Source organism: Eptesicus fuscus, chromosome 7, assembly GCF_027574615.1.
Source record: "Eptesicus fuscus isolate TK198812 chromosome 7, DD_ASM_mEF_20220401, whole genome shotgun sequence".
Lineage (NCBI taxonomy): Eukaryota > Metazoa > Chordata > Mammalia > Chiroptera > Vespertilionidae > Eptesicus > Eptesicus fuscus.
In genome coordinates this window covers 29,780,064-29,794,078 of record NC_072479.1, presented here as the reverse complement: position 1 = coordinate 29,794,078, position 14,015 = coordinate 29,780,064, and the positions used below count along the sequence as shown (strand labels likewise).

The window sequence follows — 14,015 nt, the reverse complement described above, 5'->3', positions numbered from 1 at the left end:
ACATTCCATCATGTAAATATGCATTTTTCCACAGAGCTGTTGTATTTCAATCCACTATAACTTTTCTTTAACTCTTTTTTTGCTTCCTTCAAACACCAAACTAAATAAATCACTCAGAAACTCACATTAACCAAAAATGATCATCATTATTGAATTACATTTTGGGATTTTCCTTTCAATAAAAAAATTAAATGTTCAAGATAGAGGATATAACAAGTATCTTAGAGTTTTAAATGCATATTATATTTATTCATTCTTATTATTATTTTTGGAAATATGTCTTATAAAAACTAATTTATTTTACAGATGCAGGAAATAATCACTGGCATTATGTTAACAATATTATTTATATTTTATAATTGTTATTTACCTAAAAATCACATATATAATAAACTAGTGACCTGGTGCACAAAAATTTGTGCACATTAAAAGGGAATTAATTAGAGGAAATATTTTAATATTGCTATTTGCCCTTTCTCTATAATAGAAGTGTCAGAGATTAAAGAAAATTAGTAAAATGTGTATGAAAATCTCCCTCCTGTCACAGTCTGGGACACACCATGGGACCTAGAGTCAAGTCCCCGCACACCACCTGCATACCCTTCGAAAACACAGGAGACCCAGACCTGGCCAGCCCCACCTGCATTGGGTGAGACCCAGATCCAGCTGGCCCCACCCTCATCAAGCCTCTCCAGGTCAGGGGCACAGCCTCAGGTCCCCCAGCCTGGCTCTGGGGCGGGGGTCATGGCCTGAGGTCCTCTGTCAAGCCCCGCAGGGCAGGGGGCATGGCCTGAGCTCCCTCGCCCCCAGCCAGGCACCAGGCAGCCTCAAGTCCCTGCTGTTTGGTTGTGATGTTACGGTGTCCTGGCTAATTTGCATATTCCTCTATTATTAGATAGATAAAAATTTACTTAAAGATTAAAATGATGTAAATAGTCAGGGAGACATTTAGATACCACATTTATTTTGTTATTTAAACACATGCTGATGTTATTATTTATATCCAAATTTTTATTTAAGTAGAGGAGAAGGAACTTATCTAATTTAGAATATTTACTTTATAACAGGGAGGGATGATGTACGTTTAATCATTAATGAGATTGGTATAGTAGATATACTGAGGATGGTACATTGGTAGTAATAATAACAACAGAACAAAGATAAATTATGTATAAAAGGCTTATAACATTCCAGTTCCTAATCTAAATGTTTTGCATGCATTAAATATTTTTTCTCATAATTAGCCTATGAATTTAGGATGATTAACTTCTTCTTATATTTTATTTTCCTTCCATTTTTTGTTCTGTTCATTTTTTTAAGGATTGTGCTTTAATCTGATAAAAGCAAGCATTACTTTTTTAATTCCCAGAAGACTTCCTTTATTTTATAACTGAGATTTTAAGAGTCATGGCCTCTACTTGATTAAAATCATTGTGAAGTCAAATATTGAAAAATGGATTACTCCATGAATAATTTTCATTGTCAGACAAGCATGATTTGAAATTCTGGCATTAAAATGTCCTCTTTGGAAAATAAAAATAAAAAATTATAAGTTTCAATTTACTTATCAGTAAAATGTGGACAATCATAGCTAACATTCACCAGTGTGCAGAAATAATTCAACAATTCAATGCATAGGAAGTTTTTTAAAAAAAATCTGATGCATAAGTGCTTAATAAAAATATCAGTCATCTTATATATAACAAAAAAAATTCTTAATGTAATATGTGACTCAATTAATACATTTAAATTATTTCATGGACTATATTTTTTCTTTTCCTTCAGATGAAAAAAAAGTGTTTATCTGAAGAGTTTATTTAAACCAGGACAGCAGGGCCATTTACATGAAACCACAAAATATTTTGTTTGTTTGTTTGTTTGTTTGTTTGTTGTAAATGATTCATGCAAAAATAATATGTAAAGGATTTTGGACTATTTACAATTTTACTTTTGTTTGGATTTTCAGATGGTATAGGATTGAAATTGAAAAATGAAATTTTAGCTTTTGATACATTTGATAGTTTGATAATTTAGAATTTACTTGAAAGCTTAATAAAACATGCCATGTTATAGTGGCTAACTGCACTTATCCAAGTGCTAAGATGTCAGCCTGCCTTATTCCAAGTGGACACAGACAAAGAAATTGATCTCTTACTTTAAAAATTAGTTTATCTCTAGGTTAAATATAGATAACAATATTTACCTCATATTAGTCATGAAATTTAAATGGCATAAATAATATAAATCTGTAAAACAACCTCTACAACAAAATAAATGCTCAATATGTAAACAATAAGTCTGAAATTGAACCTGAGTGGATCTCCTAATTCTCTGCATATCCTTGCTTTGTTGAGAGGATGCTATTAGCAGGGGCAGTCTCCTAAATTTTGAAGGAATATTCATCCATTTAGTACAATTTAAGGCAGATATTCTCAAACTTTATTAAGCATGACCTGATGATCTTGTTCAAATGTAGATTCTGATTTTGTAGTTCTGGGATGGAGACTGGCATTCTGCATTTCTAACACAATTCAAGATGCTCCTGATTTTGCAGGTCCCTGGGCATTTTAAGGCACATTGGGGATGACTCACTATTATATAGGGTATATTCCAAAAATGTAAATACACTTTAGCAGCTGTTAACTTACTTAATTTTCACTCCTTTTCAGGTTTAACTGATTTGAAATAATGGGTGAAGCCAGATGAATCTTTGAACAAAGAAAATTTATCCTACGTACCACTACACTTTTTTGTTAAACCCCGCCTCTGGGGAACATTCAGAATAACAACACTATGGGCAGAAACACAAAAAACAATCCAAAAAATTCAAACACTTGGAAGCTGAATAGCATGCTATTAAACAATGATTGGGTTACCAAAAGATCAAAGAAGAAATTAAAAACATCCTGGAAACTAATGACAATGAAAACAAAACAATCCAAAATCTATGGAACACAATGAAAGCAGTCTGAGAGGGAAGTTTATAGCTCTACAGGCCTACCTCAAAAAAACAAGAAAAATGGTAGTAAATCATCTAACTCTACAACTTAAAATATTAGAAAGAGAGCAACAAGAAAAGCCCAGAGTGAGCAGAAGGAAGGAGATAATAAAGTTCAGAGAAGAAATAAATGACATAGAGACCAAAAAAACAAAAAAACAAACAAACAAACAAACAAAAAAAAAACAATACAGAAGATCAATTAAACCAAGAGCTGGTTCTTTGAAAGGATATACAAAATTGATGAACCTCTAGCCAGGCTCACCAAGAAGCAAAGAGAGAAGACCCAAATAAACAAAATCAGAAATGAAAGAGACAAAATAACAACAGACCCCACAGAAATACAAAGGGTTGTTAAAAAATACTACGAACAACTCTATTCCAACAAACTAGACAACATGGAGGAAATGGACATATTCCTAGAAAAATACAACCTTCCAAAACTCAATCAGGAAGAATCTAAACAGCTCAATAGGCCAATAACTATGAAAGAAAATGAAGCAGTCATCAAAAAGCTTCCGGCAAACAAAAGCCTGGGGCCAGTTGGCTTCACAGGGGAGTTTTACCAAACATTTAAGGAAGAACTAAAACCTATCCTCCTCAGACTATTCCAAAAAATTCAAGAGGAAGGAACACTTACAAGCCAGTTTCTTTGGATGGCTTCAGAAAGAGGAAAACAAAAGGAAGAAGCATAGAAAAGTATAAGAGAGAAAGAAGTTAGAAACTCATTCAATTAAACTGTATGCATTTATCTGTCTTCCAATTTTACCCAGGAAAGCACAAGAGGACAGGTACGGTATTAACTCCTATTGCTGTCATTACAAAAATGTATCAAAAATGTGATAGTTTTAAACTACACCTATTTATTGTCTCACACCACTGTGGGTTGGAGGTTTGAAGAAGCCTGACTGGATTCTCTGTTCAGGGTCTCACCAGACTAAAATCAACGTGTCAGGCAGAAATGCAGTTTTCATCTAGGTTTGTAAGTCCACCTCCAAACTCACTTACTGTTGACACAATTCAACAATGATTTGCAAGTGATCCTCTTTACCTTCAAATGAGCAACAGATCGAGTCCTTCTCATGCTTTTAATCTCTCAGTTGCCTTCTGCTGCTGGCCAGGGAAAGATCTCTACCTTTAAGGGCATCATGTGATTATATTAAGACCATTGGGTAATCCATAGTCTCCTTGTTTTATGATTAATAGACTATTAACTTAAATTATATCTCATTTCTTTAGCCATATAGCATAACATATCCATGGGATTCATGAGACTAACACCAGTGGGCAAAGGTTATGGGACCACCACAGTTTCTGTATATTTTGGGGGGAAGAGGAGAAAGCATGAACATGCTAGAATGAAAGGACTGATATGTATTCTAATCTTATTTTAATTACATGCCAGTCCATTTATGTGAGATAAATAAGCATCCAAGTAACATTTTCTTCACATATTTGAAAAAAAAATTGTTTGAAAAAGAAAATGTGGATGGATTTTTAAAATATTTTGTATTGACTTGAGAGAGAGAGGAAGGCAAAGGGAGAGAGATAGAATCATCCATGAGAGAGAAACATCAATTGCCTGCCTCCTGCATGCCCTCTCCCCTCCTCCCCAGGGATCCAGCCTGCAACCCTGGCATTTGCTCTGACCAGAACAGAACCACAGACTTCTTGATGCATGGGTGGACTCTCAACCACTGAAACACACTGACTGGGCTGGATGGATTTACTAATGCTAAACAAAATTAAATTAATATAAAATCTTGATGTTATTTCATATTCCTTTTAATATGTATCACAGAATTTTGCAAACATCATTCACTAAATAAATTATTGAATTGCTATATCTGAAGGCCATAAGGAGATATTTTCATGGACATTTATCAGTCTTATAATAAAAAATTCATATGAGATCTGTTCTTTCTTGTAACTGCCTTTTGCAAATTACAATGAAATTTCCCGAGGCATTAAATATTTTAATTGTTTGTGACAAGTAGTCTTTGCAAAACATTTTGATGAACTAGAGCTCTTGAAAAAGACAACTCAGTAATCAAAACGTTCAGTTGGAAGACAAGTGTTAACAGACTTATACAATCCTCTCACGTGTTATTCAGTTTACTGAGGTCATCTCACTGTGGTACAGCAGCTGAGACCAGAAAAAGAACAAGAGAGTTGAGGCAAAAGACAAGTACTTTCTAAAACAACAAAAAGCGATTTAGATCAAATTTTGATTATGGCAACATAAACTAGGTTTCTAAAGAAGACAATTATGCTGAACCCAGCAACAGAGTATGTTTTCTTTATACTCATTACTAACCTTCCTGTAGTTCCATGCATATTTTTCAGTTATAATCACAACATACAGAGACGTATATTTTCTTCTCCCTACCAAATGTTACATGGCAAGCACTTTTCCATTTTTCTACATGATCCTAATTCTGACAGTTGCCTGAGTAAGAGTTTATCAATTTAATTAATTATAAATTCCTTAATCATTCCCCTATCATTGAACACTTAGATGAAAGTGTGTTCAATAATATAAATAACACTGAATTGTTTCCACAATCATTTCTTTTTCAAAACAACAATTAATTTTCAGAAATTAGATTATTTTGAAAAGGGATTGAATACTAGAAAGAAATTAGACAAATATTTTGAGAAAATCTTGCAATTTTTTTCAGAGGATTTATTGGATACATATTTTTGGTTGGTATATATGGATTGCTATGGCTGAAAAGATAAGGCCACCCACAGCAAAGATTTGTTTTCACACTCCATCTGTTTGGTATGTACTATGCAGATTAGAAAAAAGTTCTGACCCCAGTGAGACAGAATGTTTGGTAATACTTCTATCATATTTTTCAATTTCTCCATGAGTCACTCTCTCCAGATGCCTAAGAAGATTGTGAGCTTTGCAAAAACCTTCCAGAAATAGAATCTACTTCACTAAAATGAATGGGAATTAATAAACACATTTCATTCATCACAAAAACCTCCTTAAATACCAAATAGTGTTTGGTATATAGCAAGTATAGAGAGGCATAAGACATGTTGCTAGGCTTACTATCTAATTTTTTGGGACAAAAGGAACATCTTGAATGGCGATGTTTGCTTTTGTGTGTGAAAGACTGTTTCAGATACTGTTGTATGAAACCTCTGTCTGCTTAAAAATCTTTGTATTCATGGTGAAAGGTGTAACTGACTTAATGATAGACTCTATCTGCAATTCCATTTTATGTGTTGATTTAATTTTTCATCTTAGCTTTATTCAAAATTTAACAACAAACAGTAATAAATTTGAAAGTTACAATTTTACATTTTAGCCAACTTAACGATGACCCAAAACAATATCTTCATCAGTGCACTGAAGTTGTTGTTTTTTATTATGCTTTCCTTTCCAAAATTAATAACACTATTTTTTCTATCATTGCCTTAGGAATTAAACATGTGTCATCTAGGAATAGATATTATATTGCTATTTTTAGTATTATTAATACCATTGTCTCATAATTTATTTTCAAAAGCTCTTAATGAGAAGTAGAACATATAAAAATTAAGCCAAATTATGCTAGTAATTAAGGGTCTACTTCATATTTTTGAGACTCCAAAAATAATTTTAATAGATGATCATTCACTAAGCTTCCTTTAAAACTTGACATTTATAAATGTTTTTGACTTATTTTTCTACATGATTATAAATGTCTTGGTGACAGAGTTTGTGAATTTAATGTCACTGTAAGAAATGCTGTGCCTAGCAAAGTGTCTTATATACAGTAAGTGCTCAATAAATTATAGTTGATATAGTTATGAAATTAACTTTTTAGAGCAGAATTTTTATGTAGCATTTGTCAACTTTGTCAGTTTTATACTTCTTTGGTTTACAGATCACTTTCTATTTTATTGACAAATCGTTTTTAGGCCAACAATTTCTGATTGCTTGTCAATAATTTGGTCAGTGCTCACTTCGGCAGCACATATACTAAAATTGAAATGAAACAGAGAAGAGTAACATGGCCCCTGCACAAGGATGACAGGCAAATTTGTGAAGTGTTCTATATTAAAATAATTATTATAATAATAATTTGGTCAGACTTAGAGGAGAAAGTCCATGAGTTTTTCTTCCACTCTATCATATTTTATTTTTTTTTCATTTTATTTTTTTCTTTATTGATTAAGGTATTACATGTGTCCTTATCCCCCCATTGCCTCCCCACACCACCCCCCCCACACACACACACATGTCCTCACCCCGCTGGTGTCTGTGTCCATTGGTTAGACTTATATGCATGCACACAAGTCCTTTGGTTGATCTCTCCCCATTACCCCATCCTCCCCTACCTTCCCTCTGAGGTTTGATGGCCTGATAGATGAATGCTTGTCTGTCTCTGGATCTGTTTTTTGTTCATCAGTTTATGTTGTTCACTATATTCCACAAATGAGTGAGATCATGTGATATTTATCTTTTTCTGACTGGCTTATTTCACTCAGCATAATGCTCTCCAGTTCCATACCCTATCACATTTTAAATAACCCATTTTATCTCAATATACAAATATGAATATCATGTTTTTAGCAAAATAGTTCAGCCAGAAAACATTGGCTTCAGGTAGCATAGAAATTCACTATGTTCCTGAGATAATACGATATCAGAATTGACTTTTTTTTATTATTACACATTAACACTTTTACCCTTCTATAACATTTTCCATCTAATTGGGTTTAAATTTAGTTTCTGCTTTTGTAGAATATTGGGAAATGGCGTGATTTATAAGAGCTTAGTGATTTATCTTTATCCTGTGTTTCTTAATGTGGATCAGTTTTCAAGGTCTCATCTCAGAAATACGAAATAGAAGTCTTAACTGCTATAAAATTTACACATATTCCTTAATTCACACAATTCTGCACTGAGTTTGTCTTAATTCCTAAATATTAATATATTAATATTTCAATGCACTATCCTGTTTCTTCGCTCACCTGAACACTTCTTTATTTCTTCAGTTATTACTCTTCATCTTGATTCCAGTCCTGGACATATTGTAAGACCAAAGCCCTGGTCTGTTCTACTTCCTGTGAGAAATAATCTACCATTCTTTCAAACTTTCCATTTATAGCAAAATTTCTGAATGTGCTACTATTACTAGTTAACCTTAAATCTTATTTTCACTTCTGATAATAGAAAATCTCTAATGCAGAATGCTTGCCATTTCAGATTCATATTATATAAAACTAGAGGCCCGGTGAACGAAATTCGTGCATGGGGGTTGTGTCCCTCAACCCAGCCAGCAACCTCTCCAATCTGGGACCCCTCGAGGGATGTCTGACTGCCTGTTTAGGCCCGATCCTAATCGGGCAGTTGGACATCCCTCTCACAATCCAGGACTGCTGGATCCCAACTGCTCGCCAGCCTGCCTTTCTGATTGCCCCTAACCACTTCTGCCTGCCAGACTGATCACCCCCTAACCACTCCCCTGCCAGACTGATTGATGCCTAACTGCTCCCCTGCCAGTCTGATTGCCCCTAAATGCCCTCCCTTGCAGGCCTAGTCCCTCCCAACTGCCCTCCCCTGCTGGCCATCTTGTGGTGGCCATCTTGTGTCCACATGGGGGCAGTCATCTTTGACCACAAGGGGGCAGCCATCTTGTGTGTTGGAGTGATGGTCAATTTGCATATTAGTCTTTTATTAGATAGGATAGAGGCCTGGTGCACAGGTGGGGGCTGGCTGGTTTGCCCTGAAGGGTGTCCTGGATCAGAGTGGGGGTTCCCTTGGGGCATGGGGCGGCCTGGGCGAGGGGCCTGTGGTGGTTTGCAGGCTGGCCATGCCCCCCCGGTGACCCATGCAGATGCCCTGGTATCTGCAATTTATTTATCTTCTATCAATGAAACTCTGTAGCCTTGAGCAGAAGCCAGGGCAGGCCAGGCTGGGTGGGAAGCTTGGCTTCCTCCATCGCCAGGGGCAACCAAAGCCTCCTGCTTGCTCCAGCTCCGTGGCTGCCGTCATTTTTGTTGGGATTTATTTATCTTCTGTAATTGAAACTTTGTAGCCTTGAATGAGAAGCTTGGCTTCCTCCATCGCCGGGGAAACACAAGCCTCCTGCTCACTCTATGGCTGTAGCCATCTTGGTTGGGTTAATTTGTATACTTGCTCCTGATTGGCTGGTGGGCATGGCTTGTGGGTGTAGCGGAGGTACGATCAATTTGCACATTTCTCTTTTATTAGTGTAGATAAAGTTATTGTTTTTCCTCAAAGTTAAATTCTTTTTTTTTAAATTTTGGTGAATGCTGTAGCTGTTATGACAGTATTACAAATCAAAAACTGAAATTTATAGTTAACACATCCTTCTCTTGCAATCTCCATGGAAGAAAATGCATTACTTCTTTTCCCATCTGACTTTCATTACTCTCATGTAGATTCCAATGAAAGTAGGACTGAATTGCTGGAAAACCTTACAACTAATCTTTTTAGACTCTTTCCTTTAAAAGAATTCAGTTCTCATTTCAAGTTTTTCAAAATATGTTTTAAAATATGAGAAAGCAGTTAAGAAAGTTTAAGGCTAACATATACATAAAGAAATCCCTGATATTTCAAAAGGATTATAACAAGGCTTAATTTTCTCATTTTATGTCAAACATTTTTTTGCATGTTTCTAACTCACAAATATTCACTAGCCTACATACAACATCAATATACATACACATATAAACACACACACACACACACACACACACACACACACACACCACTAAGTAAATGTATCTAAGGATTACTTATGTAAAAGCTTTTTAGGTGTTTATTTATTTATTTATTTATTTATTTATTTATTTATTTATTGTCTAAAGTTTAACATATGTCTCCTTTTTCCCCAATAGACTCCCCCATACATTTCCACCCCAGCAAGCCCCCACTGCCCCAGTGTCTGTGTCCATTGGTTATGCTAATATGCATGCATACAAGTTCTTTGATTGCTCTCCAACCCCCACCTGCCCTGCCATTTGTCTCTGGATCTATTCTTGTTCATCAAATTATGTTGATCATTATATCTCACATATGAGTGAGATCATGTGATATTTATCTTTCTCCAACTGGCTTATTTCGCTTAGCATAATGCTCTCCAGTTCCATCCATGATGTTGCAAATGGTAAAAGTTCCTTCTTTTTTATAGTGGCATACTATTTCATTGTGTAGATGTAAAACAGTTTTTTAATCCACTCATCTGCTGATGGGCACTTAGGCTGTTTCCAAATCTTAACTATGGTAAATTGTGCTGCTATGAACATAGGGGTGTATATATCCTTTCTGATTGGTGTTTCTGGTTTCTTGGGATATAGTCCTAGAAGTGGGATTATTAGGTCAAATGGGAGTTCCATTTTTAAATTTTTGAGGAAACTCCATACTGTCTTCCACAGTGGCTGCACCAGTCTGCATTCCCACCAGCAGTGCAGGAGGGTTACTTTTTCTCCGCATCCTCTCCAGCACTTGTCCTTTGTTGATTTTTTGATTATAGCCATTCTGACAGATGTGAGATGGTTTCTCATTGTTGTGGTGTTTTCCTAATAGACAAATTTTGCTAACCACAGAATCACAGCCCTGAAATGTAGTAAATGCTACATGGTATATATTGAACAATTGTGTATGAATGTAATTTATATTTTTAGATTACATGACCATGCAATTAGAAATCTAACACTATAATTAATAAAAACATTTGAAGTTTACATCAGACTTTATGAGTATTCTTAAGAATTTAGTTTTTATTCCTTGAAATAACAGTCTAAACCTCTTCTATACCTAGGGAGATTTTTCTTTAGGGAAGAATACTGTGTTATGCAACATATTGAAACACCTGTTTTCTATTTTATGTTCCAATATGAAATGAAAATTTGAATTATCCTATCTAATAAAAGAGTAATATGCAAACTGACCATACCTCTGCTACACCCACAAGCCATGCCCACCAGCCAATCAAGAGCAAGTATGCAAATTAACCCAACCAAGATGGCTGCCGCCAGGAAGCTTGGGTTCCCGCTGGCGATGGAGGAAGCCAAGCTTTCTGCACACCCTGGCTGGCCGTGGACTCCACTCAAGGCTACAAAGTTTCAATTATAGAATATAAATAAATACCAGATACCAGGGCCTCTGCTTGGGTCACCTGGGGGCATGGCCAGCCTGAAAACCACCACAGGCCCCTCGCCCAGGCTTTCCCATGCCCCAAGGGAACCCCCACCCTGATCCAGGACACCCTTCAGCGCAAACCAGCTGGCCTCCACCCGTGCACCAGGACTCTATCCTATCTAATAAAAGACTAATATGCAAATTGATCATCACTCCAACACACAAGATGGCTGCCCCCATGAGGTCAAAGATGGCTGACCCCATGTGGACACAAGATGGCCGCCACTAGATGGCCAGCAGGAGAGGGCAGTTGGGAAAGGACCAGGCCTGCAAGGGAGGGCAGTTGTGGGTGATCAGGCCAGCAGGGGAGGGCAATTGGGAGGGACCAGGCCTGCAAGGAAGGGCAGTTTGGGGCAATCAAGCCTGCAGGGGAGGGCAGTTAGGGGTGACCAGGCTGGCAGAGGAGGAAAGTTGGGGGCGACCGGGCCTGCAGGGAAGGGCAGTTTGGGGGGATCAAGGCCTGCAGGGGAGGGCAGTTAGGGGCAATCGGGCTGGCAGGGGAGTGGTCAGGGTGTGATCAGGCTGGCAGGCAGAAGTGGTTAGGGGCAATCTGGAAGGCAGGCAGGTTTGCTGTTGGGAGCCAGCAGTCCTGGATTGTGAGAAGGATGTCCGATTGCCCATTTAGGCCTGATCCTACTGGGCAGTCGGACATCCCTCAAGGGGTACCAGATTGGAGAGGGTGCAGGCTGGGCTGAGGGACGCACACCCCCATGCACAAATTTCGTGCACCGGGCCTCTAGTGGCATCATAAAAATATAGATCTTGAGTAGTGAATGTCATGAATAGATTTGATCACTTTAGATCCTAGGATATAATCACAGATATCTACACTATTTTGTTACTGATAAATGTTTTTAATAGAGACTTCCTAAAAGTAAAGGTATTGATTCTAGTAGATTAATTCCTTTTTTATAATTATCCCAATGAAATTTCATTCAACAAATATTTTGTGCTTCCTCTTTGACAAGTTACATGCTAGAGTGAGCACATTGAGAGAAATGTGCTTATCCTGCCTTCAGGATGCTCTCAGTCTAAAAGGGTAAAATAAACATAAACATAAATAATAACATGTAAGAGCTAGAATCTAGATGCAATGTAGAACAGTGGGTTGATCAACTCTGATAGTCTAAATTGAAAATGCTTCAGAAGAAATGACATGCTTGCACTAGATTTTGAGGAATTAGCAGTGATTGAGGTGAAAAAAGAAGGCATTATTTCGGGGAAAACTAAGGGGATCCCAAAATCAAATCAAATCTGCCTGAAATTATCAAGGAGAGATTGGGGATATTCTAAATTTGTTATGTTTAGGGCAAAGATTATATGTAGATGTTTATCTGGGGAAGACATTGAAGAAATAAACCAAGGTGAAGCAATGAGCTTGGTCTTTTATGCTATTATATGACTTTGAAGCCAGAAACATTAGGATTTTTACTATGAGAACTGTAGTATAAGATTTGTAATTTAGATTGTATTCTAACAAATTAGAGAAAACATTGTGAAAGTATGTTTGAATGGGAGATTAGAAGACTATATATAAACATAAACATTTTTAAGCATCCAGGGAAGAGAAAGAAGTGATGCAGATAATGTCTAACGGGCTAAAAAGAAAGAGAATGCAAAGAGGACACAAATGAACTGAGAACCAAGACCCATTGTGTCAACATGACTTAACCATTCATTCCAGGAAATTCTTTACCAGGAAGGTAATGCTATAGACCAATGATTACTTTCACTGTTTGCAAAGTCCTTGCAAATAAATTTATTAGCAGTTTGCTCATCTGGGCAAACAGCCCTCTCATTAGGATAGCATCTGGCTCCCCTGGGCAAACATCCTGCTTCTCAGACACCAATTTGCTTTCCAAAACTCCTCAAAAGTTTCCTATATTGAGTCCACCAATCTCTAAAGTATTACATCATGAATTTTGCCAAATTCCAACCAATTCCTCATCTTGAAAAACTCACCTAACACCATTTGGACCTAGACTACAGAATATATAAATACCTTTCCCTAACTTGCCTCTTCTGAGACACTATTGAGATTTTTTCAAGGTGGAGTTCTCTCTTGCTATAGTTAATTAGTTAGTAGCTAATGAAATGTATTAGTAAATCGAATACATTCATTTTGGCTTAATAAAAATATATTTCTGGTGATCTTTTCGGGAGAGTTGACAGTGTGGGGAACTTACTGATATCTTGGATATTATGGGTAAAGGGAAAGGATGGAGAAAGGAAAGGTGAATTAATGGGAAAAGAAGAAAGAGGAGATTTTCTACTTTAGGCAATGAAAGAGTATTGGCCCTCTTACGGAAGATAAGGGGAAAATACTAAAGAACAATTTGAGGTTGATGTTTTGTGATGGTTCATTTTATGTCTTAACTTCACTAGGCCACAGTACCCACATATTTGATCAAACACCTGGCTATTGCTGTTAAAGTATTTTTAGATGAGATTAACACCTTAATAGTAGACTTTTAGTAAAGCTGATTGCCCTCCATAATAGGGGTGGACCTCATCCAATCAACTGAAGGCCTTAGTAGAAAACGTGAAGTTTCCCAAGGAGGAGGGAGTGCTGCTAGCTGCTAGCTAGCTGTTTTTTGATTCCTACTGCAGCATCAACTCTTCCCTGAGTCTCTACCTGCCACTTGTCAGACAATTGTGTGAGCTAATTCCTAGAAATAAATTAATCTCACCTTCTCTCTCCATAGATATAGATATCAGTATTGATACAGATATTGATATAAAGATAGAGATATACACATATGCATATGTAGGTATATAGAATATATAATAGTACTTTCAAGCACTGGATTTGTTTTTACATCTGGCATATAAGTATTAAAAATAGCA

At 36.6% G+C, this 14,015-nt stretch overlaps 1 non-coding gene across 1 annotated transcript; it reads left to right on the top strand.

Moving 5' to 3' along the window:
• The first annotated feature begins 6,953 nt into the window (after nucleotides 1-6,953).
• Nucleotides 6,954-7,060, top strand: LOC114232351 (U6 spliceosomal RNA). Its single transcript, XR_003618396.2, has one exon. It is a non-coding gene; the product is annotated as a U6 spliceosomal RNA (small nuclear RNA).
• Nucleotides 7,061-14,015: the final 6,955 nt, after the last annotated feature.